This window comes from Pelophylax lessonae (genome assembly GCF_965119305.1).
Source record: "Pelophylax lessonae genome assembly, chromosome: 3".
Lineage (NCBI taxonomy): Eukaryota > Metazoa > Chordata > Amphibia > Anura > Ranidae > Pelophylax > Pelophylax lessonae.
Window position 1 is genome coordinate 346,619,930 of NC_138770.1, and position 22,522 is coordinate 346,642,451.

A 22,522-nucleotide genomic window follows, 5' to 3' on the forward strand; every position below is an offset into this window, starting at 1 on the left:
CCCCCAGTGTTGTCATCTTTGATGAAATGCGTAGGGAGGAGCCAGACGCTTTGACATCACCATGTATGCAGAAGTGCAGGGATCAAATCCCAGGCTATGTTAATGTATAGATGAATCCAACAAAAAGCTGGCAACTCTGTGCTTCTTCTTAAAAGATCATTTATTGATGCCCAACAGCAAATACAATGTCCATAGATGCTAACGCGTTTCGGCCTCAGCCTTCCTCATAGCATGAGGAAGGCTAAGGCCGAAACACGTTAGCATCTATGGATATTGTATTTGCTGTTGTGCATCAATAAAGGATCTTTTAAGAAGAAGCACTGAGTTGTCGGCTTTTTGTTGGATTTATCTCCAGTGGACTTGTTGGCCTGAGCACGGGCACTCTGTCTTCACATCATTTATATGGCGGTAGAGCTTGGGAGAGTCTTGTATATATGTTAATGTATAGCCCTTACATTCATTACCACCTGGCTCTTGTTTCTTCTCTTTTGATAAATGTGATGTTTGAAGGGGAAGATGTGGCTGATATATCCCATAGCATTTATAATTACTTTGTGCATCATGACCACTGTATGCTAGGGGGTCATGTTTCTCTGGTAAGCCTCCATGTAAAGCACAGTGGTGGAGCAGAGTCCATGTGATAAGCACATATGAAGAGTTTTTTCTGTATTTTACGTGGTTTAAAAGGAAGTATAGGTTTTCTTAGAAGGACATTGATGGATGATTATTTCACACACTGCATTTTATTTTTATTGGCACTATTTTTACTTTGTTTTTCACAGATGTATTGGTGAATGATTACACATGTTGCTCACTGATTGTTTTTGCACCTGCACTATCAACTCATTCTGGAATAGCACAGCACTTTTGTGTAATGTTCAGTAAATTAGGAATCACAGTTCTAGTAAATGGTAAATATATTTGATTATGATGTCTAGCGTCCTGTTGAGGATTGAGGAGCAGACTGCACTGCATGTCTAGCTGCTGTGAGGTTTTATTTGGATCAGTAAAGAAGTGGGTTTTACCCCCATGTGTCACTCTCAATTTAGCTGGGTAGATCATGCTGAATGCAATATTCTGATCTCTCAGCCATTTTATACCCCCAAAAAGGTAGCATATTTTCCCAAGTCATCCTCCAGGATGGCCACCTCCTGCTTTCCACAAGCAAAGGTTTGAAAAGGCTGTCCACCGGCTGCCCCTCAATTTTTGTGTTTCCTGTCCTGCAAGCATGAGCACTGAAGATGACATCTATCCCCTGTTTGTAATTTTTTATACCTTGTCCAAGGCAGGCATCCCTGGACACCTCCTCCCTTCGACTGTTACTAACTGGTGAGGCAGACAGTTTAGGCACCTTTGGGGAGGGATGGAGGAATCCCGGGGGAGAGCTCAGCTGGACTTTCTCCACAGGTTGCTTTCCCCCTTTTTTGCTACACATTCCCCTGCTACTCCTACACCAGGGGATGTAGTAGTGGTGGCAGGGGGAGGGGGTGCCTTTTCCCCCCTCCCTCTCACCCCTGCTTTAGGCTAAGTTTAGGGGAGTGCAGAGCCCGGGGACATTCCCCAGCTGGCCAGGAGATCTTGTTTAAGGCTGCCCACCTCTCCTCCTGTACGGGCTCCCAGCAGTGTTAATTTACGGGCAGCCTGTAAATTTCAGCCCAGTTTGGGGCTGCCCATGCATGCCCATTACAGGCAGCGGTGCCTGTAGAAAAGATGGCTGCTGGCCAACAGTGGCGTGGTGGCACCGCCTGGTGCTATTTTTGAATGAAAGGCACTCGTTCTAGGTGGCGGAGCACAGCAGAGGAGGTCGGTCTCTGCCTGGAATGGACGCTGACTATGACCACCCAAGGTGGACATGTGTATTGTGCTGTATGGTAAGAGTACCTGTGCTTATGGTGAAAATAAATTATATAAATAAATAAAAAATAAATAGTGTCTCAAAATTGTATAAATTATTTAAATCAATATAAAGTTCTTTAATGTGTCTAGAGCTGCTGCTAGACAAAAAGGGGGTACCTTTAGATCAATTATATAAAACATGTGTCTGCGCTGCTCTTAAAATTATAAAATATTTTAGTGTATCATGTGATTGTAATAAAGTGCATAAGTGATATGTAAACAGTGATACTCAAACCATATATCATTGCACAAATATAAATTCAAATAAATAAATCTCCAGCACAATTAGAATATGTAAAAAATTATATATAGTCTATAATCAGCAGTCTGTTATAGAAAAAAGTGCTCAGTGCAAGAAAAGTGCTTCTTATATTCTTCAGTGACTTCTTAAAAGTGCTCTGTGCTCAAATCCTTCCACTCAGTGCTCCCCTCTCAGTTCCCCACTCACCAGATATAGGAGGGGGAAGCACCTTTTAAAGCCTTTAGAGATGGTGGAGGTTTTTGCACACTTCAATTGCAATTGAGATCGTTATACCTATGTGGCTGAGGATTATCAAGATGGTCTCCCAATCGATTCACCCCAGAAGCATAAAAGAAGAGATCTCCATAGTGAAGTACCGTAACACAATTTTTATTCTCATAAATGACAAATAAACACGCACAAAACCAAAGTAATAAGAACGCAAATACTCCTTCCTGGTGGTGGACGCTGCTTCCGCTTCCTGCGCTCCAACCACCGGATGTGACGTTGTGACGTGTGGGCAACGGCTTGACGCCTGTTTTATATGTGTATTGTGCTGATCAGCATCCCCTATACTAAGCCAAGTGTGGAGGAGGAGGGAGGACAGCTAGAGAGAACAGAGCCATCCACAGAGACAGATCTGAGCCTATCACACAGCAAGGTCACACAGCAAAGTCACTCCACCAATAGGAGAACACTACACAGACCTTCTAATAAAGGAGACACCAAAGGGTTGGGTATATATGTACATACATTGGGAGAAGGAGTGAGGACACTCATGTGACAAGGTAATATAAAGGGTGCAGGAGGAGGACACTACTGTTGGGGGGGGCGAAGGGGACACAGGTGGACACTGATGTGGAGAGGTGAAAGGGGCACAGGAGGAGGAAACTGATGTGGCAAGGCAATATGAAGGGGGGAAGAGGAGGAACCTACTGTGAGGGGGTGAGGAGGATAAACACCATGTCCGTGCAGCGTCTATCCCCCTCCTGTACCATGTCTGCGCAGCCTCTAACCCCCTCTAGTGCCATGTCTGCACAGCCTTGACCCCCTTCTGTACCATGTCCGCACAGCCTCTGACCCTCTCTTGTACCATGTAATTGGAGAAATATGTTTTTTTACTTTTATTTGACTTAAACACATTGCTAATAGCACTAGCTACACATTTATAGTTTAAATATTGATATTTGCATCGTTTAGCATTGAAAACTGCCATTTTAGGTACTTTTTGTAGTGTCAGTAAAAAATGTGGCTCTGTCAGTAAATTTGTGTGATTTTTGCCAGTAAAAAAAATGGTGCCCTTTGTAAATGTTTGCATCCTGCCAGTAAATTTCACTTTGGGGGGTTGGCAATACTGGCACTTGCGGGGACTCAAAGGAGCTGGAGAAGCCTCGAGCAGAAAGCCAACGTGGGGCCGAGTATCGCGGCAGAAGTGACGTTTCCAAGATGGTGCCGCTGCCGGAAGTAGCCCGGATGAAGGCGAAGATGCGACTGGCATTCGGGGGCGCCTTCTGGAGCAGTGATTCGCTGGCGGCTGATCGGTGCCTGCCCCTCCTCCTCTACCTCCCCCTTCCCTTATATATAGATGCCGTACTGCAAGATGGCGGCGGCAACGGTGGGAACCAGGGACTAGCGGGCTCCCTTCCCTTATCTTCAACTTAGACGACGAGCTAGGCCGGGCAGAACCGCAGAAAATACCTAAAAAACTGTTTCCAGCGGAGGGAACGGAGGAACTCTTCAAGGTCGTTGACATAACAGAAGATATCCAGAAAGTCCAGCCCACCCACTCGGTTGGTGATCGGTTGTAAAGAGATCTGCAGGAGACCAAAAACAGGTCTTTTCCAGTCACCAGTCTCTCAAAGGCATCATAAGCAAAGAATGGGAATGCCCAGAAAACAAGTTGTTCTTCCCTAAAACCCTAAAAAGGAGATTCATATTTGAAGAAACTGAGGGTGTTCCGTAAATGCCTGAAACTAGACGTATCCTTGGCCAAGGTTTCAAAGAAATCTAAATTATCCTTCGAGGATATAGGTCTTTTGAAAAACCCATTGGACAAGAAAATAGATGATGGCAGGATTCCAGCCTAATGTGGCAAACACCTATGTAGCCAGGAATGTGTCGTTCTGGCTGGAACAACTCTGAGGTCATCTGGAAAAAGTCCCCGGTTGTTGGGAGCGGAGCTGGGAAAGCTGCCGTCAAAGGAGATATTACATAATTTATTCTTTGATGCATAGTCTCCGTCCCAGGTCTAGAGCCAAAGGGCCCTTCTGACAGCATTATTTAGCCCTGTGGTATGAGCGGAAATTCGAACAACTTCGCCGAGGCATCAGCCATTTATGCTATTCCCTTTTCTATCGGGACCAGGGAACCGAGCACATCCAAGCTTAACTTACTGACCAGCCTGCGACCAACGGAATTGACCTTTCCAACAGTATGCCTTAAAAACGGGTTTAGTTGCACACATTTGCAAATGCATGTGTAAGCTACAGAGCTCCAGCAAGGCACCCCATTTTATGTGGTAAATGGACAGGTGTGGGGCAGATAAACCTGAAAGGAGCCCACCCTTTCCTAAAGGCACAGGGGCACACTGAACACCCAGCCCGTAGCACTATGGCAGCAAAGGTGTCAGTGCGTTTTTTTTTCATATGCCTTTCCAATGCTCCTTGATCAAGGTCAATTCCGTTGATCGCAGGCTGGTCAGTAAGTTGAGCTTGGAAATTTCTTAGTTTTTTTCATATGTGTTGCCTTTCCAATGCTCCTTGCTGCAGAGACCAGTTACAGGTGAGGGCAGTACCTACTTTTTTGTACTGTCTATAAAAGAACCTTTCCTCACAATATTTCTGGATAAACTGGTACTAAAAACAGACCCACTGTTTCTCCCCAAAGTTCCATCAGTGTTCCATCAGACACAAGAAGTCGTATTGCCATCTTTCTGCCAGTACCCCTCTAATCAGCGGGAGGAAGCCTTTACAACATTAGATGTCAGGAGATGCGTCCTCCACTATTTGGAGGTCACCAAAACCTTTAGGAGGTGCTCATAAGGGAAGGTTGGCATCCAAAAGTTTCTATAAGCAGATGGATAAGGATGGCGATAGAAACAGCCTACTCAACCCAAGTCCAGGCCAGTCATCTGAATGTAAAGGCAAACTCTACTTGCTACTTCCTGGGTGGAAAGGGCTGGGGCATCCATCGAACAAATTTGCCGAGCAGCCCCCTGGTCTAGTAACTCCACATTCATGAGGCACTACAGGATTGATCTGGTCTCTGTCCAAGATCTGACCTTTGGGTGAAAGGTCCTGCAAGCGGAAATCCCACCCTAGGAACGATTCGTTGGGGTCTTGTGACTGCCCTGGAGGATGACTTGGAAAAGTCAGAGTTATTACCTGATAATTCTCTTTCCAGCAATCCCCTAAGACCCCCACCCTTACTAATGGAAAATATTAGACTATGTATTTCAGGTTGTTAGCCCTTGCTGTCCAGGTCATCTTTATACCACGGAGGGACAGCTGGCGGGCAGCCTTTTTAAACCTGTGCTTGTGTTTCCAGCAGGAGGTGGATCCTGTCTCTCATGCGATCATTCTGGAGGATTTCTGGAAAGGGAGTTATCAGGTAACAACTCAGACTTTGCAGATAAAAAGTCTGGGAAAATAATGACTGGCTTAAACATCAATTCTCTGTCTCAAAAAAGTAGTCGATTAAATAAAAGGGTGAGAGGGTGCCCATGGAGGTGAGAGTGGAGGGGTCCTCTGTGTGCTCTTTCATTGGTACAGGCTGGGGGGGGGGGGAGCTGAAGTCCGAACACAGGTTTGAGCCATTTTTTTTATAAGCTGCCCTCTATCGTGTCCCTCAGAGTCATAAGAGAATTTCAGACCTCCAAATGTAGTATTAATATGGGCATTTTTAGGTTTTTCTAGTATCTGTCACTTCAGCACCCATTGGATGTAAAACATCTTCCATTTCTCCAAAGCATTGTTCTGCATTGATAACCGAGTGGCAGATATTATGAACGTCTGCTTAGGCACAGAAAAATCTATTTTTTACAGAGTCAATGTGTGCTGTCAGGAAAGCCTGGCAGTGTTGAAATGCCTCCATGCTTAGGGACAGTGTCGGTTCAGTAGCCTCATCAAAGAAGGGAGGTTTTGCAGCTACAGGTATAGCAGGATATCCTTTAGTTGGAGCAGAGCTCAGCAGCTGCACTGTTCACATCTTGGCAGTTGGGCACACCCTCTAGTAAATCTTTATGAAACAAGTATGAATAAATTATACAAAAGATTAGAGAATTTTGGGAACAACACAGATAGATTAATTATCCGTATGGTGATACCCATTTAGGCATCTCAGCAATAAATAAGTGTTTAATATTGTGAGGTAAGCTGACACATAATAATTGGAAACATTCATAGTTAAATGAGTTGTAAAGGCAGAAGGTTTTTTTCATCTTAATGCATTATATGCATTAAGATAAAAAGCCTTCTGTGTGCAGCAGCCATCCCAGCACCCCCTAATACTTCCTGAGCTCCATCCCTATCCAGCAGTGTCTCTCCCTCCTGATTGGCACAGAGACACAGCAGCGGCTCCCACTGCTGTCAATCAAAGTCAGTTAGCCAATCAGGAGAGAGAGGGGGGCGTGTCTGAATGCACACACGGAGCTGCAGCTCGGCTCGGGTGCCCCATAGCAAGCTGCTTGCTGTGGGGCACTCATCTGGAGGGAGGGGCCAGGCGAAGAAAGAGGGACATTAGAAGAGAAGGATCTGGGCTGCCCTGTTCAAAACCAGCTGTACAGAGGAGGTAAGTATAACATGTTTGTTATTTAAAAGAAAAAAAAAAACAAGACTTTACAATCACTTTAAAAATCAGTACACAGTTGTAGTTCTAACTAATGCAAGGATGGTAGAGAAATAATATTAGAAACCAAGCACCACATGTTAAATACCTTTCTAGCTTTAGTTCTATGATGGCAAATATGAAATCTGTTAGTGTGTTATATTTGGCCTTTTATATCCAATTGATTTTATGTTAAAACACACTTAACATGATTGTAAATATAATAGACTATATTGTCAGTATAAAAAGCACTTATTGTGTTTTTTTATTTTTTATTTAAAACTGCAGCTAAAATTGAAAAATAAAGTTCGCTACTAATATATTCTCAGGAGACATTTTAATCACTCCTAGATGAAAAGCAAATATATTTTCTGAAGACTGTTATCAAAATTAGGTCAGTGAGTTTCAACTTGCTTACGATTATATAAGTTTCAATTCAAACATCTTAAAAGCTTGGTCTATCATTGCCCAAAGCAAATTGAAGTAGAATGAAGCTAAGGATGAGGACAAGCTTTAAGTGGCCTCCTTTTAATTTGCTTTAAAACTCTGAGATAGTTGGCATTACAGCAGAATGCTAGTCTCAGCTAGAGAGATAAGGAAAAGGTAAGAAGGAAATCGTTTCAGTCCATATTTATTTCTCTTTAATCAAACATCTCCGTAGAAACTTTAGAAATTCACAACTGGCATTTTAACCAGTGGTACTGAATAATACCTACAAATGTAGTTTGTTTTATGATATTGTTTAGACTAGTTTTTATAAAGTATATACTTCAAATTAAAGCAGAACTGTGGCTTTTGATAAGTATTTGGTTTGCATCAAATGTGAATATAGAAAAAATAATTGAGTTGTGTACCATGATGCAGTCTTTCTATATAAGCTTCAGAAATACTGTTGGTTATGCTTCTGTATTTTGGCTAGTACAGATTTTTTATCTACATTATTTAGTGTCAGGGAAGTCAATTTTTCCCCTATTCATCTGTCACCCCCTCCTCTTTCACCTCACCTTTATCTAGAGTGCAGTGACCAACTCCACGGATTGTCTCCCCATAGATAATAAGTTAGCAATATATCTCTGTAATGGCGTGAAAATTGTTACTAGTTACTATGCTCAATGAACCACTGTTAAGATGTGTTTTGCAAAACTTTGCTTTTGTAGCAGAAATAATCACATTTTGTGTCTTGCTGGTTTTGCTAGATGTCTTCGGTTACAGAAATGATGTATGAATTCTGTCAGGTATACATTCACATAGTCTAGATTCTTGGGGTTTTACAGTGTTAGAAAACTTGATTATTTATGTCTAATTAGCACTACATACCTAAAATAACATAAAAAAAATATTAGATTATTTTGCTGACTTATAAATTAGTAGTATAAAATAGCTGGACTCATACAAGGAATTTAAAGAGCATATATAACATTTTCACTATAAACAAAACCACTGCTTATATTAAATAGCTTTAAAATGTATTGTATTGCTTGTGAACCAGTATATATAAGTATGGAACAATATCGTAATACCTACTAAAGTATATGCATACAAACATGTCCATTTTTCTAGGAAAAAAGTGTGAAAGAAAAGGCAATATGATTTTGTTGTTTAATCAGTACTTCATAATTTTCTAATCTTTTAAACCATGTTTGCAGTGTTATTAATTTTTCATTTTATTTTTAATCACTTTTCCATGTTACGTTTTTACTGTTATTGTTCCAAATCTTTAAAGAATGATTAAAAAGACTAAATGATCATTATGCTGCATTTTTTCCTAGAGTTTAAAATTAAAGGAAGTTGCTTTTGTTATCTTTACCTAATGTTTGAACCTTTACGTTGTGCAACCAGCCATGACCATTTCTGTGCAACCAGCTCCATTTTTGAACAATATCTCAAGTTTTTTTTTATTCCTGCAGCACTGAAAGGTGAGTTAGTACATTTTGGAGCAAAGTAGGTCACCTAAAAAAAACCTCCTGGTATACCTGAGACTTTGATGATAAGGGACATTTCTTGCTCAATGCAACCAATTAGTCTTTACCTATGTTTTTGCATCCCTTTAAAAATGAAGTAAGGATTTTATTTGGTTGTTAGGTGCTGAAAAACTGTTCCTGTTAACACATTTTGCATCAGACTCTTTATTATTGTTTTTCTAGGATTAGTATAGAAGACATAAGGAAAGAAGGGATGTAAATATTAGATCTATTTTTCATAAGAACACCTAAAAATGAAATATTGCGCCCATTACTTGTATAAGAGTATATAAACATAGCAAGGGTCCTGGGAAATTTGTGGGAGCACTGCAATTGTATGTCTGTATTATGTGTAAGTTTTAGTAGTGTCTTGAATAGTGCTTAAAGTGGTTGTTAACCCACACTGCCAAGTTGATATAATCTGCTTTCTTTCCCAATGCTAGATGCTCCTGTCACTGTGTTTTATTAAAAAAAATGCAGTTTCTACCTGTTTTCAGAGCGCCGGTCGGCCATCACGTGACCCACTGCCTCTCTCCTCCCCCCACCTGACAGCTGCAGTGGGGGGGCGAGATTCACCCGCTGACATCAGTCAGGAAGGGTGGAGGAGAGAGCTGGCTGGTCACGTAACCGGGAGGGGGGAGGAGAACAGAGGGAGACAGAGGAGGACAGGAGAGCTGCAGCTGATGGATGCACATACATTGACCACAGTGTCAGGGCTCAGCAGCCATGATACACCGTGGTCAGTTTACAGGGGGAGGGTAGAAACTGGCAGGATCAGCCAGGTTTTTTAGGGGATACGGGGTGCCAAATTACACATCACAAGCACTGTGCTGTATAACATGCTTTAAAGGAACAGGATCTTTATTTATTTTGGTGTAACAAACGCTTTAAGCTTTCATGGCTAAAAACAAACTACATATTTTTTCTAGCATAAGAAAAGAAACTTCTGCTCTAACCAGTTTTACTGAGTCCGTAATGTGAACAAACTCTAAGATACTGTTTCCCTCCTTTTGGGGGCAGCAGTTGACAGTAACAGCTTCCTAAAGCACTGGCAAGTTTAACAACCTCTATCTTTACAACTCAGTCTTGCTCCCTGAGTTGACTCAGGGGACAGCTTGGTCCACCTGAAATAGAATCAGTGAAGCTATTGGGGAAAACCCTAAACACGGTCCACATGATTGAGAATCCACCCTACCTAGTCTCTTAAGGATTCCAAGTGAAACCAGCCCCAGTACATGTTCTATAAACATTAGGTAGAGACTTAGGTTTTTTTATTTTTTTATTTCACTGCAGGGACTTGAGTATTAAAGAAACTGCGCACCTACCATCATACCTGCCATCATACTCTTTTCTAGACATTCTGACCAGTTTTACAGATACCATGTCACAATATATTTATTGATATTTGTACTTTCTATTTGGAAGCTCCTATCTTGGAGGAAACTACATCACTGTCTGTGGAGCCACATGCATGCATGTGCCATTAGAAATAACCTTATGCCCCATCAATTTTACAATGTAAAAAAAGGACATTTTAAAGAGTCTATTCCTGATCCACCCAGACTGTGGTCAAATTCATGCACACTAGTCATAAATTGAACGACTGTACCAACAAAAGTGAAAAAGTTGGTCTATAAAAAAATACAGTGGGAGGAATTTACTAAAAATGGTGCATAGTAACCAATCAGCTTCTAAAGCCAGTGATATATCGGTTGAATTCCGAAAGAACTTTCTTTCGAAACTAGGAATTTTGGTTCAAATTTTGCACCATTAGTAGGCTGCAGTGTGGTCGATTTATGTGTGTCCATCGAATTTGAGTGATCGGGCATGTTGGAAATTTTTCGTAAAGTGAATGAATTTCTATTCAATAATGGAAGCATCATGCAAGAAATATAATCGAAAAAGAAATGCGTGTGAGCTGGGACCTGAAAAGAAAAGAAGATTCCTGGTCACAAATGTTTTTTTCTGTAGCAACATGAGGTGAAATTGAAGGCTTTGACAATAAAACCTAGAACCTCATAGGTTTTTATGCACAGCTGCATCAGATTCTGTGTGCACCAATTTTAGTAAATCTCTCCAGTTGTGTAAAACTTGTCATGGACCTGGACTAATTAAACTGAGCATTTAGTGGAAGTATCTTTAACCGCTTGCCGACCGCCGCACGACTATATACTGCGGCGGTCAGCCCCTCACATCGGTACGTCACTAGCCTGGGAGGGTCTGGGGAGCGAGCGCGCGCCGCCGGTGGCACGCTCCCGCTCCCGCGCGGTCACGGACCCCCCCCCCGCGCGTGTGACCGGTGGACATCGGTCACACGCGCGATCGGCGGGGGAGAGGGAGAAAGTCAGGCAGCTTGTGTAAACAAGCTGCCTGTCATTCTCCTCGGTGTAAAGACACTGATCACACGGATCTACTATGTAGATCCGTTGATCAGTGTCCTTACAGCTCAAGCCACAGCCAATCACAGTAGAAAGCACGCCCCTAGGGACACACACAGCCCCTCCCTCCCAAATAAAGTTAACCCCTTCACTACCAGTGTATTTTTACAGTAACAGTGCATATGTATAGCACTGATTACTGTAGAAATGTCACTGGTAACCCCAAAAGTGTCAAAAATGTCAGTCAAGGGTCCGATCTGTCCGCCCCAATGTCGCAATACCGCAAAAAAAATCGCAGATCGCCGCCATTACGCGTTAAAAAAAAAACAACAAAAATGACAAAAATCTTTCCCTTTGTTAGTAAACGCGATAACTTTTGCGCAAACCAATCAAAATACGCTTTTTGCGATTTTTTTTACCAAACATATGTAGCATAAAACAAAAATGTTAAAAAATTTTGATTTTTACATTTTTTTGGGGGGAATTTCATATAAAAAAATGTGAAAAATATTGCTATGTTTGCAAAATTGACGCTCTTTTTTTGTTTATAGCGCATGATCAAAAAATCGCACAGGTGATCAAATACCACCAAAAGAAAGCTCTGTTTGTGGGAAAAAAAGGACGCCAAATTCGTTTAGGTACAGCGTCGCACGACCGCGCAATTGTCCGTTAAAGTCACGCAGTGCCGAATCGCAAAATACCCCCTGGTCGTTTAGCAGCCAAATCCTCCGGGGCTTAAGTGGTTAAGCAGAGGTTACCTTTTTTTAAAATCGATATCACAAAACAATAATTAGATCCATAAATACAGACACCTGTATTTAAGCTCGACCTGTAAATAAGCTCCTGAGCTTTTCTATTGGTGCTTTATTGTGAAAGATAACTTTGAAATCTCAACTTTAATAAGGTAGATTGATATTCGCATGTAACTTCAGCTGTTTGTACAGTATGCTCAGTTCAGTTAAAGCGGTAGTATACTCCGCTTTTTGATTTTTATTTACAGGTAAGCCTATAATAAGGCTTACCTGTAGGTAAATAATATCTCCTAAACCATATTCACCCTGCATGCAGCCGCTTACATCAGTGGCGCATGCACTCTGAAGGTCAATATCTTGCCGGACCTTTAGAGCTCCATGCCAGAAAGTGAACTCTCATCACTCCCATCCCCCATCATCGCGTCTCCGGCCACTCACAGCACCGGAGCCTCCGAACCAGGAACCCCGGAAAATGTTTTATTTACAAGCATATACAGTAAATCATAGCTTTTACCACCTCAAAGACATCCTTTTCTTGTTCTTCTTAGAAATTATTCTTCATGTAACTTACAGTTCTTTACACCCTGAAGCTGGGGATATTTTTGTACTGAAATGTAAGCAGTAATTCCTATGAATTTGCATTTACCGTCACAATACCTTGATAATTTACAAACAAGCATACGTTTTAAATTTAACTGAACTTTTCAGTATTTCCTTTAGTGAGCAGAAAAAGTAATCTTTGATTGTAAAAAAAAATAATCGATACGGAAAAGAAATACAGGGTAGAAAAGTATTTGCCAGGATTTTAGAAAGACCTTTATGGGTCTGTTTCTGTGGATCTATTTAGTCATTGTAAGAGGTGAGTTTTTGGATCTTATAGTGGAAAGTTAGGTAGTCATTTCTGCCACCATCCCGAGAGAATATTGTGTAGGTTGTGATGCCTCAGGTCAGGTGTGGGATTTTAAGGGCAGGAGTAAAGGAGGTATGCAGTAGTAAATAAAATAAAATTTATTATACAGTGTATTTATATACAACAGAGGAGTGAATATATGGGTAAAGTCCCATTGTGCAGGTGAAGAGGAAATATAAGTTGTGTTACATGTGATAAGTACGTGACTTGAAAGTATCGTGGATAGGTCCAGCTCTGCAGTTCCTCTTGTCAAAGGACAGGGATTGGTGCAGAGAGGGGACCTGATCGGTAATCCGACATGTTTCGGCCTATCAAGGCCTTTATCAAGGATGTGTCACCGATTCTAAGAATAATTGAAAATAAATATATATAAATATCAGATCATGATATCATGGTGATTCAAAAACAATTGATATAAAGTATGGTTGAACATACATATTTGTCCACTTCTTAGGGTATTGCCTCCCCAAAGTTTCTCCAGGTGCTACAGGAACAGTGTGCTGTGTTGGTGAGAAAATGGCGAATTTAGAAAAGAATTGGGTATACAGAGGATTACTCATAAATATAATAGTGATAATTACTTCTTGGGTAGCATGTCTGGTCCCAGGGTCCAATGTGGTTGAGGTTAGGAAAACTCCCACATTGATAGTAATCGTCTGTAATTATAGGTGTATAGGCTTAATATCTGAGGCAGTAAGGGATGGAGTACATGCCGATGATAGTAAGTACATAAATTGTTTGGAAAAAGTTAGGTTTGGTTTAGGAGATATGGTAAGTCTCCTACCAAATCTAAACTTACATTTTGGTTGGTTCCTGAATGGTAAAGTAACCGTTGCAGGATCTTAGTCCGTCTGGAGACGATTCCTGTGAAAAAAATGATGAACAGCCGTTGTCTGCAAGGTCCGTGTTCCTCCCAGGGTTCGGGAGAGACTGAGACATTGCAGTGTTCCCCGGCCTTTTATGGGCAGTCACGCATGCGCCGTCGTGCGCTGTGTGATGCCGATGGGCGGAGTCCGTGATACGGTGTGAGGTGCGCCTGCGTGAAGCTGGAAGCCGCATCCCTTGTAACCGTGCGGACGTGCCTTCGTGGCCGCCGACACGGAGTAGAAGCCGAGATCCCTGACAGGGATAGAGGAAGGTAGAGAGACCCCCCCATCGGTTTCAGATGCCCCGATCCCGGAGGATTCGGGGCTTACCGTGCCGGGAGCTCCTGGAGATTAAGGGATAGAGGCAAAAGGAAGTTGGACAATCTGGTTAAATAAGCTTGATTATGCGATGGTGCACTGTGCAACAGTGTCATCACATATGTGTATCAATAATACGTTTACAATATTATAACATTATTAGGACATAAAATGAAAATTGCAGCATATATATTAAGAAGAAACGTCTGTGAGAGAATGTGGGTGGGTCGGGGGGAGAGATTGTGGTCGGTCTAACCAGTTAAAAGATACTGGGTAAAAGATACTGGGTAGAATGGCCCAATGATGTTGTATGGGAATCAAAAGGTCTATGGTGAACCATAGTGGAGTCGGGAGTGCAGGTTGTATGAATCTTGGAGGGGGGGTGTCAGTTGAGATTGTGCATATACTTTTGGGGGTTCCAGGGCCGATTCTGTGTCCTGGTAGGGGGTTTAATCTTTTTTCCCCGATGAAAAGCCTTGTAAGAAGGGACGGAAGCTTTGTGCTTCATTTAACCTGGGCGGGATAGTAGCTTTAAGTCGCGAAATCCATCGCATTTCCAGTTGCAATAAGGTTTTATTCCAATCACCCCCTCGTAACGGGATGTGGATCCTGTCCAGGGCCATGAATTTGATTTTAGGCATTTTGTAGTTGTGGTATTCTTTTACGTGTCTCCCTAGTGGGACATAGAAGTTGCCAACATGCATGGTCTGAAGATGTTGACTTACTCGTTTGCCAAACTCCTGTCGGGTTTTCCCTATATAAAAGGACCCGCATTCGCAGGTCATCATGTAGACTATTCCCCTGGTCTTGCAGTTGCAAAAATGTTTCGGGTGAAATGGGTCACCATTGGGTAATATGGTATTGATCGTTTGGGAAATAACGTAACATTGGGCACAGGACCCGCAGGGGAACGTGCCTTTTGTTTTGCAGGGGTCTTTTTTGGATCCTTCTTTGAATTCACTTTTTACCAATTGTTGTTGTAGCGAGCCGGCTTTTCTGAAGGTGATGGGTGGATGTTGAGGTAGGAGTTTAGAGGTGCTGGGTTCTTCCAAAAGGATGGACCAATTTTTTGTGAGAATATTTCTGATTTCCTGGTGTTCGTTGGTGAATCTGATGATTATTCGGGTATCTGGTTCGGTTTGAGTTGGTTTTTTATTTTTGAAGAGCAGTGTTTCTCTGTCTTGTTGATTGGCACGATTAAAGGCCTTGCGTAGTGATGTTTTGGTGTAGCCTCTTTGTGATAGTCGAGTAGTTAGTGCATTGGCTTCTATTTGGAATTTTGCTGGATCTGAGCAGTTCCTTTTTAGCCTTAAGTATTGGCTATAGGGTATTGAGTTGATTAGAGGTTGAGGGTGAAAACTTGAGGCATGGAGAATCGAGTTGCCTGCTGTATCCTTTCTGAACAGTGTGGTGGAGATTTTGCCCATAGTATCTTTATATATTAAGGTGTCGAGAAAAGATACTTGTTGTTTGTTATAGGTCATCGTGAAGAACATATTGTGTTCGTTCTGGTTCATCCTGGTTAATAGGTCTTTTATCATGTATTCCGGTCCATTCCATATAATCAATATATCGTCAATATATCTTTGCCATATAAGGATTTTGTCAGCGTAGATGGTGTTTACCTCGTTTGATAAAAATTCTTGCTCCCATGAGCCTAGGTAGATATTGGCATAAGATGGGGCGCAGCTGGTTCCCATAGCTACCCCACATGTTTGGATGTAGTAGTTGCCGCCAAAGGTGAAGATGTTGTGTTTGAGTATATAATCCAGCATGTCAATGATGAATTTATTGAAGTTTTGGTCTCGTTCACTGTGGCAATGAAGTATGTTTTCAACTGCCTGTAGTCCTTTGGTGTGGGGTATATTGTTGTATAATGATTCGACGTCTATGGTGATTAGGTATGTTTCTTCTGGAACAGTGATGTCATTGAGTATCCTCAGGAGATGAAGGGTATCTTGGGTATATGAGGGTAGTTCTTTGACATGAGGGCGTAAGTATCTGTCTATGACCCTGCTCATAGATTCTGAAATGCTTCCATTACCCGAGATGATTGGTCTTCCCGGTGGATCATGCAAGTTCTTGTGTAGTTTCGGTAGGGCGTATAGTGTGGGGGTTCTTGGATGTGGTGTTCTGATATATTCCCACAATGTTTGGGAGATGATGCCATTCTTGAATGCATTATCGATTTTGGAGTAGAAGATTTCTTCATAAGATTTTGTCATTATGGGAAGGATCTTCTTGTAGCATTTAGTATTCGACAATATTGTATGACACATGTGTTTATATTTTTCTTTGTTCATGATGACTACATTTCCTCCCTTGTCTGAGGGTTTGATGATGATGTCATCATTATTTCTAAGTTCCTGGAGGGCTTGCTTTTGCTTGTTTGTTAAGTTCGACGTGTGTTGTTTCTCTTTAATTGATTCTATATCTTTAGTGGTTTGTCGGACGAAGAGTGCAATTGCTGGGTTAAGGTTGAGGGATGGGAATTTATTAGATTTCCTTTTGAAGGACAATTGGTCAGGGGGTGTTTCCCGTTCTTCTTCGTCAGATTCTTTATCTGATTCAGTTGGATCGTCCCAATCATCTAGGTCACTTTCCTGAAGTAGTAGGTTGAGGTCGCGGATGGCTCTGAACTCAGCCGCGGTTAATGTGGATGCAGGTTGTGAGGGTTGAGGTTGTTTTTGATAAAAGGTTTTGAGTAATAAATTTCTGGCAAATAGGTTCACATCTTTGATGGTTTCGAATCTATCAAGGTTGGTATTTGGGCAAAAAGAGAGTCCTAAAGATAGTACTTCTTTTTGGTCATTCGTCAGTGTATGAGATGATAGATTTATGACCGTTTTTCTTCCTCCCGTTTCTTCTCTGATTGGTGTTTCTTTGGCGGTTTCGGAGTTGTTTTCCCTAAAAAAACCCCTTGTTGTTGTTTGGGGTCCACTTTGGATCTTGTAAAGAAATTATGGGGTTTGAGGGGTGGGTTCATGTTTCCCGAGTGTGTTCCTTGTTCCTCTGCAGGATTGGTTTCTTGGGGTTCCGTTTCCTGGTAGTTATCCTCATTAGTTTTATGTTGGGCTTCATGTTGTTTTGAGGGTTCCCTTCTTCTATTTTTGTAGTGTTCAGTCCCAGAGTTATAGGAAGATGAATCCGATGAGTAGTATGGTTGTCCCATTCTATCTGTGGGTTTGCCATACTGATTTCTTCGGTTGGAGCGTTGATTGGCCCATCTATAGGCTCTGCCTTGGGCAAAGGCGTTCTTATCGCGCCAATATTTTCTTTCTTTTTTCCTGAGGATATCCTTACCATAGTCTTCTAAATGTGATTTAAGTTTATTTTCCTGTTCACTGTATAGTTGTGCCTTTTTGAGAGGGGCTAGTTGTTCGTAGGTTTTTTTAATGTCAAGATCTAGGGTTTTTATTTGTCTTAAATATTCTTCTTGCAAAAGGATCATTAAATTCCGTGAACATTCGTTTAGTTGGTTTTCCCATTCTTTTTTGAGTTGGGTTGTGATGTTTTCCATAGTAGGGAAAATTTGGATTCTTAAACCTACAGGGTTGATTTTCTCGCTGATATAGCGTTCGAAGGTCTTAATGTGCCAGTGAAGCGCAGACTTTCTCTCCAGGTGTTTTTGGAGTGTCCTGAATAGTGCCAGGATATCTGATTCAGTTTGTTCTTTGACTTTAAAACTGGTTTGGATGCCCGACATGAGGGTCTCCCATTCATCGCCAACCAGATCTCCCACATCTTTTTCTTCTTCTTCAGTCATCCTTTCTTTGTAGGAGAAAGGTGTTGGTGAAAAACAGGTTTTAACAATGCCTTACTGAAACTGTGGAGGAAGTTCCACAATGAAGGCTATGTTAGCCTGGATTAGGTAGGTAGGTGCTTGCTGCCTAGCAACCAAGAATTGTAGTTTAGTGGAATATAGTGTTTCCAAAGATCCGAGAGGACGTGGATGTGTTATCCATCCGGGGTATTCATTGAAAGAGGTGAGTTTTTGGATCTTATAGTGGAAAGTTAGGTAGTCATTTCTGCCACCATCCCGAGAGAATATTGTGTAGGTTGTGATGCCTCAGGTCAGGTGTGGGATTTTAAGGGCAGGAGTAAAGGAGGTATGCAGTAGTAAATAAAATAAAATTTATTATACAGTGTATTTATATACAACAGAGGAGTGAATATATGGGTAAAGTCCCATTGTGCAGGTGAAGAGGAAATATAAGTTGTGTTACATGTGATAAGTACGTGACTTGAAAGTATCGTGGATAGGTCCAGCTCTGCAGTTCCTCTTGTCAAAGGACAGGGATTGGTGCAGAGAGGGGACCTGATCGGTAATCCGACATGTTTCGGCCTATCAAGGCCTTTATCAAGGATGTGTCACCGATTCTAAGAATAATTGAAAATAAATATATATAAATATCAGATCATGATATCATGGTGATTCAAAAACAATTGATATAAAGTATGGTTGAACATACATATTTGTCCACTTCTTAGGGTATTGCCTCCCCAAAGTTTCTCCAGGTGCTACAGGAACAGTGTGCTGTGTTGGTGAGAAAATGGCGAATTTAGAAAAGAATTGGGTATACAGAGGATTACTCATAAATATAATAGTGATAATTACTTCTTGGGTAGCATGTCTGGTCCCAGGGTCCAATGTGGTTGAGGTTAGGAAAACTCCCACATTGATAGTAATCGTCTGTAATTATAGGTGTATAGGCTTAATATCTGAGGCAGTAAGGGATGGAGTACATGCCGATGATAGTAAGTACATAAATTGTTTGGAAAAAGTTAGGTTTGGTTTAGGAGATATGGTAAGTCTCCTACCAAATCTAAACTTACATTTTGGTTGGTTCCTGAATGGTAAAGTAACCGTTGCAGGATCTTAGTCCGTTTGGAGACGATTCCTGTGAAAAAAATGATGAACAGCCGTTGTCTGCAAGGTCCGTGTTCCTCCCTGGGTTCGGGAGAGACTGAGACATTGCAGTGTTCCCCGGCCTTTTATGGGCAGTCACGCATGCGCCGTCGTGCGCTGTGTGATGCCGATGGGCGGAGTCCGTGATACGGTGTGAGGTGCGCCTGCGTGAAGCTGGAAGCCGCATCCCTTGTAACCGTGCGGACGTGCCTTCGTGGCCGCCGACACGGAGTAGAAGCCGAGATCCCTGACAGGGATAGAGGAAGGTAGAGAGACCCCCCCCATCGGTTTCAGATGCCCCGATCCCGGAGGATTCGGGGCTTACCGTGCCGGGAGCTCCTGGAGATTAAGGGATAGAGGCAAAAGGAAGTTGGACAATCTGGTTAAATAAGCTTGATTATGCGATGGTGCACTGTGCAACAGTGTCATCACATATGTGTATCAATAATACGTTTACAATATTATAACATTATTAGGACATAAAATGAAAATTGCAGCATATATATTAAGAAGAAACGTCTGTGAGAGAATGTGGGTGGGTCGGGGGGAGAGATTGTGGTCGGTCTAACCAGTTAAAAGATACTGGGTAAAAGATACTGGGTAGAATGGCCCAATGATGTTGTATGGGAATCAAAAGGTCTATGGTGAACCATAGTGGAGTCGGGAGTGCAGGTTGTATGAATCTTGGAGGGGGGGTGTCAGTTGAGATTGTGCATATACTTTTGGGGGTTCCAGGGCCGATTCTGTGTCCTGGTAGGGGGTTTAATCTTTTTTCCCCGATGAAAAGCCTTGTAAGAAGGGACGGAAGCTTTGTGCTTCATTTAACCCGGGCGGGATAGTAGCTTTAAGTCGCGAAATCCATCGCATTTCCAGTTGCAATAAGGTTTTATTCCAATCACCCCCTCGTAACGGGATGTGGATCCTGTCCAGGGCCATGAATTTGATTTTAGGCATTTTGTAGTTGTGGTATTCTTTTACGTGTCTCCCTAGTGGGACATAGAAGTTGCCAACATGCATGGTCTGAAGATGTTGACTTACTCGTTTGCCAAACTCCTGTCGGGTTTTCCCTATATAAAAGGACCCGCATTCGCAGGTCATCATGTAGACTATTCCCCTGGTCTTGCAGTTGCAAAAATGTTTCGGGTGAAATGGGTCACCATTGGGTAATATGGTATTGATCGTTTGGGAAATAACGTAACATTGGGCACAGGACCCGCAGGGGAACGTGCCTTTTGTTTTGCAGGGGTCTTTTTTGGATCCTTCTTTGAATTCACTTTTTACCAATTGTTGTTGTAGCGAGCCGGCTTTTCTGAAGGTGATGGGTGGATGTTGAGGTAGGAGTTTAGAGGTGCTGGGTTCTTCCAAAAGGATGGACCAATTTTTTGTGAGAATATTTCTGATTTCCTGGTGTTCGTTGGTGAATCTGATGATTATTCGGGTATCTGGTTCGGTTTGAGTTGGTTTTTTATTTTTGAAGAGCAGTGTTTCTCTGTCTTGTTGATTGGCACGATTAAAGGCCTTGCGTAGTGATGTTTTGGTGTAGCCTCTTTGTGATAGTCGAGTAGTTAGTGCATTGGCTTCTATTTGGAATTTTGCTGGATCTGAGCAGTTCCTTTTTAGCCTTAAGTATTGGCTATAGGGTATTGAGTTGATTAGAGGTTGAGGGTGAAAACTTGAGGCATGGAGAATCGAGTTGCCTGCTGTATCCTTTCTGAACAGTGTGGTGGAGATTTTGCCCATAGTATCTTTATATATTAAGGTGTCGAGAAAAGATACTTGTTGTTTGTTATAGGTCATCGTGAAGAACATATTGTGTTCGTTCTGGTTCATCCTGGTTAATAGGTCTTTTATCATGTATTCCGGTCCATTCCATATAATCAATATATCGTCAATATATCTTTGCCATATAAGGATTTTGTCAGCGTAGATGGTGTTTACCTCGTTTGCACGACCGCGCAATTGTCCGTTAAAGTCACGCAGTGCCGAATCGCAAAATACCCCCTGGTCGTTTAGCAGCCAAATCCTCCGGGGCTTAAGTGGTTAAGCAGAGGTTACCTTTTTTTAAAATCGATATCACAAAACAATAATTAGATCCATAAATACAGACACCTGTATTTAAGCTCGACCTGTAAATAAGCTCCTGAGCTTTTCTATTGGTGCTTTATTGTGAAAGATAACTTTGAAATCTCAACTTTAATAAGGTAGATTGATATTCGCATGTAACTTCAGCTGTTTGTACAGTATGCTCAGTTCAGTTAAAGCGGTAGTATACTCCGCTTTTTGATTTTTATTTACAGGTAAGCCTATAATAAGGCTTACCTGTAGGTAAATAATATCTCCTAAACCATATTCACCCTGCATGCAGCCGCTTACATCAGTGGCGCATGCACTCTGAAGGTCAATATCTTGCCGGACCTTTAGAGCTCCATGCCAGAAAGTGAACTCTCATCACTCCCATCCCCCATCATCGCGTCTCTGGCCACTCACAGCACCGGAGCCTCCGAACCAGGAACCCCGGAAAATGTTTTATTCACAAGCATATACAGTAAATCATAGCTTTTACCACCTCAAAGACATCCTTTTCTTGTTCTTCTTAGAAATTATTCTTCATGTAACTTACAGTTCTTTACACCCTGAAGCTGGGGATATTTTTGTACTGAAATGTAAGCAGTAATTCCTATGAATTTGCATTTACCGTCACAATACCTTGATAATTTACAAACAAGCATACGTTTTAAATTTAACTGAACTTTTCAGTATTTCCTTTAGTGAGCAGAAAAAGTAATCTTTGATTGTAAAAAAAAATAATCGATACGGAAAAGAAATACAGGGTAGAAAAGTATTTGCCAGGATTTTAGAAAGACCTTTATGGGTCTGTTTCTGTGGATCTATTTAGTCATTGTATAACCTGTATGGATATTTAGATATTTCACATATTTTTTGCAGTATTGATTGCATCCCTTATATATTACTGTATCTCCAATAGTGATGTTTCCTGTAGTGGCACTGATTGTACCTACTGTAAGGACTTCCCCTGTGGTTGTACTGATAGTGATAGGGATGTTTTCTAATGGACTGTTTTTTTTATTTTTTTTTGTATCTCCTAAGGGGGTATTTCCTGTAGATATATTATTTCATTTTATTTCCTTTAAACATACTTTCTTTGTATTCACTGTAACTTCTGTAATTGTACCAATTGGATTCAGGGTAACCTCAGTAGGTTTATTATTAACTATGCCATTTTGTCAGTTTTCTTTTTATCTGTATGACATATATTATTCCTCTGTATCTTTAACTAGTTCTTTAAAGCAAAGTTCTAGTCTTTTTTTGTGTTTATTAAAAGTCAGCAGCTACACTCTTAGTAGCTGCTGACTTTTAATAAACACACACTCACCTGTCACACAATCCAACGAAGTGGCCGCCCGAACCCTCGATTCTCTCTCTCCCCTATCCCCCGTGCTGGCATT

The 22,522-nt window shown here is 41.6% G+C and overlaps 1 protein-coding gene across 21 annotated transcripts in view; it reads left to right on the top strand.

Annotated features, from left to right (window-relative positions):
• RIMS1 (regulating synaptic membrane exocytosis 1) overlaps positions 1-22,522 on the top strand; it is a 625,149-nt gene that overhangs the window by 454,532 nt on the left and 148,095 nt on the right. Inside the window, exon 1 of one of the 21 annotated variants that reach the window (XM_082249055.1) lies at positions 7,436-7,564. The exons of the other annotated variants lie outside the window; for them this stretch is intronic. The gene's annotated coding sequence lies outside the window, so the exon portion shown is untranslated. Of the gene's footprint in view, positions 1-7,435; positions 7,565-22,522 lie in introns of those variants that run through there. 21 annotated transcript variants of the gene reach the window in all.